Genomic DNA, 4,469 nt, shown 5'->3' with positions numbered 1-4,469 from the left:
GGTGTGGGGGTGTGGGGGTGTGGGAGATGGCTGCTGTCTTCCGAGGAACTGTTGTACTTCTTTAAAGGAACCGTGACAACCACCAGTTTAGGAAAGATGAGGCAAGTGCTAATGATGTGCATTTTTAAATTTCCAGAGGCTGTGGAGACAGAAAGCCCTAGAGACCTAAATCTGTACTTTTATTTGTTATTAAAGGCAAAACTCCAAACCAGACCAAACAGACTCTCCAAGGGGCTAGAGTTTTTATACCACTCCACTAAAAATTCACTTTGTTTTCCACGTGGACTGATTTGACATGACAATGGCCCATTTAAATTTCTACTCTCAGAAATGCAAATAGCCTGCACAGCACTGAGAATAATTAGCAGTTTTTTAGTCAAGATATCGCTTCCAACTATCTCAACATAATTTTATTCCAGAGCAATGATTTTAAACCAAGAAGAAATTTTGGAGTATCTTGGAAGTGCTTTTCCCAAGTTAGGGGATGTTACAGGATGTTTCCTTAGAAAACAAAGCCTGAAACAGAGAAGTAAGTCTAAGTAGTTTATCTGGAAGTGTGACCAGGGAGCAGGAATGAGGGATGAGAAAGTGAATGGTGAAAAAACTCACTGGAAAGCCAATGGAGGCATAAATTATGGAGTTAGCCAATGCTACAGGCACCTGCACGTTTGATTCTATGGACGCTGAGAAGCCTATGAAATGCATATTAGGACCATCTACCTGGGACAAGAAAGGGAGCTGCATTTTCCCCTCAACTCCCAACTACTTCTGGTCAAGGATTGCTACACTTTGTTTTCCACTACTGTTGATTTGACAGTATCAGTGGCCCATGTAAATTTCTACTCTCAGAACCTTCATTTATATACCTTAAAGATTGCCACAGGGCAGAGTGTTAAATTCCCTGTTCTGGGTTGTGTGCATGGATGACAAGGGGTTCTTTCAAGGATGTCCTGCACCAGAGGACTAGAGAAATTCCAGAGCAGAAGGGAGAGGTGGGGCTGCGGTGGGAACCGTCGGCTCACGCTTCCGTAAGGCTGGTTGGACCCTGTATGAAACTGATTGCCACTGCTGTGGGCGGAATAAGAGACAGGGACAAGAAAATTAGAATGTGTGTTTAAGAAGCATCTACTGTGGGAGGGAAATGAGAGAGAGACTAAGCAAGCAGGGCACCTACACAGGGCACTGCGTCCCACTGTTCAGGTTGCATACAGTAACAGCAGCTCCACATCCGCCTGTTCCAGGCATAGGGTTTCAATGGAGATTTTGTTTGAAAGAACTTTCACTGTTAAAAAAGAAGAGGAAAAACAAAGAAAGAAATCTTTAAAAGTCTCGGTCTTTGAATAATTTAGAAGACAAATAGGATGAACTCAAGAGTAGATGAAAAAACTAAATACATAAATATTCTAAATACTGGTAGTGAGTCTAAGGTTTTGGATGACCGAGAATATTAGGAAAGGCATTTTTTGGTTTGTCTTTTTTTTTTTTTTTTAATCCTAAAGACTCAGAGGCAATGAACCAGACAGTTTAGCATGAAGAGGAAGACAAAGAAAAGGGACACTGAAGAAAATAGAGTCAAGCAATTTTGACAAAACAGTAATACAGAAGAGAATGAGGAGAACTGACATTACTAGTTAAAAAGGAACAAGAGTTCGAGATCAGCCTGGCCCACACGGCAAAACCCTGTCTCTACAAAAGACACAAAACTTAGCCAGGTATGGTGGTACGTGCCTACAGTTGCAGCTACTCGGGAGGCTGAGCCAGGAGAATAGCCTGAACCTGGGAGGAAGAGGTTGCGGTGAGCCAAGATGGCACCACTGCACTCCAGCTTGGTTATCAAAGGAAGACTCTGCCTAAAAAATAGCTAAAAAGGAACAAAAGAAAAAAATATAAAAAGAGACTCTTAAATAACAATGGTTTCTGCAAGACTGGAGGACAGGGGCTGGTTACAAACTCAGCTCTCCCTTGCCTCTTCAGGCTGTTTCCACTTCATCTTCCTGAAATAACCTGTTCCTTGGTTGCCCTCTCTATCTTCTCACAGCCATCACCAAGGTGTCCTTGAATGCACCTTCCTACACCACAAAACTGTTCTCATCCTGGGTCTCAGCTCATCCAACACTTCTCCAAAGTTCAGCAACCTTAAACTCCATTTATGTCATTCTCTAACCAAAATAGTCATACCTCCACTCTCTCATGTTCTTGTATCTCTGCATTTGCCCTTCAAACTAATCTAAATTTCTAGTGTCTGCTTCTAAGTTTTCTCTCAATGAGTCCAATTTCCAATCCAGTAAAGAGCTCCAGTGTGTGACAGCCTCCACTCTTGTGTCAACATCTTCCACGTTCTGCCCTTCAATCCTGGACTTTAAATCCCAAACTCTGGATCAATAGAGTTATCTGCCTGACCCCTCTTTAGGCCTGGGGTCCTTGGGAACACAGGAAAATCCTGGACTGGCGCCACAGAAAATGTGTGATCCCATTGAAGCTCTCATACTCAGCAGGTGGCAGTGTAAATTGGTATAACCACTTTAGAAAACCAATTGGCTGTATGTACTAAAGCTGGACGTATGCATACACCAACTTGGCAATTCCATTTTTAAGTATCTACTAAACAGAAATACAGCGGTCCTTTGGCATAGGCAAGGGATTAGTTCCAGGACCTCTGCTTCCACCCAAATCTGTGTATACTCAAGTTTTGAAGTCAGCCCTGTGAAGCCTGAGTATGAAAAAAGTCACCCTTTGTATCTTTGAGTTTGCATCATACGAACACTGTATTTTCTATCTCCATTTGGTTGAAAATAATCCACATATAAGTGGATCTGTGCAGTTCAAACCCATGTTGTTCAAGGGTCAACTGTCTATACTTTAGTTCACCAAAAGACAGGTACCAGAATGTTTGTAGTGCAAACCGGCATTTATACACATGCCCATTAACAATAGAATGAAGAAATAAATTTTGGTTGTTTTAACACAGAATGCCTACAATAACGAGAATAAGTAAACTACAACTACATGCTGAAGCAACACACCTAAGTCTTATTAGTTCAATATAGAACAGAAGCAGCCATCATATTGTTCAACTCCATGTGTATACATTTCAGAAACAGGATAAATGAGTCCATGGTGTTAGAAGCTAGAATAGTGGTAATCCTTGGGAAAAATGGTTTGTGACTAAAGGCACAAGGGAAGCTTCTGGGGTACTGGTATATCCTGCTTCTTGATATGGGTGCTGGTTACACGGGTGTGTTCAGTGAAAGCTTACTGTGCTGTGTAATATGTTACATGTGCACTTTTCTGTATGTATGTTATATCTCAACAAGGAATTTCAAAATAGTTATAAAAGTGACAAAAATATATATAGTCTCCAACTTCATCTGATTCTCCTTTCAGTTCCAGGGGACTTCCAAACACAAAAGAGCCCTTCCTACCCCACCCTTTTCCTTTCCTCTCTTGTAGCATGACTTTTCAATGTACTTAAAAGAAAAAACAAAAGTTACCAGCAGGAGCATGGGTTACATAATTACATCCCAATGTGAAAAATGCTCCCTGCAGTAGTACAGCACCACAGTCTGCAATTATAAGGCATAAACCGCTTTCAGTTCCTGTCCCTCCAGTTTCAAAATGTCCCTTCCCATCTAAGCTGTACTGCCTTCCTGTATCAGTCAGGCTCTTAGAAGGACTGGATAATGTAACAGGACTTTAATAACAGCAACTATTTATAAAGGTGTGGGCAGGTTTAGAGAAACCAAGAAGGAGAGTGCAGTCCCTTGGGACTAGCAACAGTAGGGGCCCTTCCCATCCCTAGTCCCAAAGAGGCAAGGAAAGGGAGCAGTTTCCCTGAACCTAGAAAAGGTGGTTTTCCATGGAGAGGACACCGTCTGGCTGGAGCTGTGGCCTTTGGAGAAGGGATGGAGCCAACCTAGGGCAACGTGGAGAGAGAAAACTGAAAATAAATACCAGTCTCCCTCCACTCCTACTGTCTGATTTCTTGCTTTTCTGATGGCTCCCAAGGGCCAAAGCCTACCAGAAGCTAGCAGATCGGAGTCAGTAATGAGGTCCACACAAACTGGCACTTCCAAGACCCAGAACAAGGTGGAGAAGGACAGGGTGTTTGTTTGGAGGAATGAGTGAGGGCTTCAAACACATGCCCTCTCCATAGGTATCTTTCTCCTGTCACACTGACTCTACTGTAGCTACAGGAAACACTCTTACTAAACATGCCTCTAGCCAAAGTAAGCTTGTGGCGAAGGTCACACAGAATTGAAATTAGAGAGTCATGGAGTCTTCTCTTTTTCTTGCTTAATGGCTATGTGGTACTTCTATATGTCTTCATATTCTCACTGCTTTGGCTCCCTCATAATGTTTGCTAAAGAGAACCAACCATGTTTTCTCCCTTACTTTTTTCATCTTAACCTTTCAGCTTCTGGTTTCATTGTCTCATTCTTGAGATATTTTCTTTTTTTTTTTTTTTTTTT

Source organism: Cebus imitator, unplaced genomic scaffold (assembly GCF_001604975.1).
Source record: "Cebus imitator isolate Cc_AM_T3 unplaced genomic scaffold, Cebus_imitator-1.0 Scaffold31, whole genome shotgun sequence".
Taxonomy (NCBI): Eukaryota; Metazoa; Chordata; class Mammalia; order Primates; family Cebidae; genus Cebus; species Cebus imitator.
Note: the sequence above shows the minus strand (reverse complement) of the source record.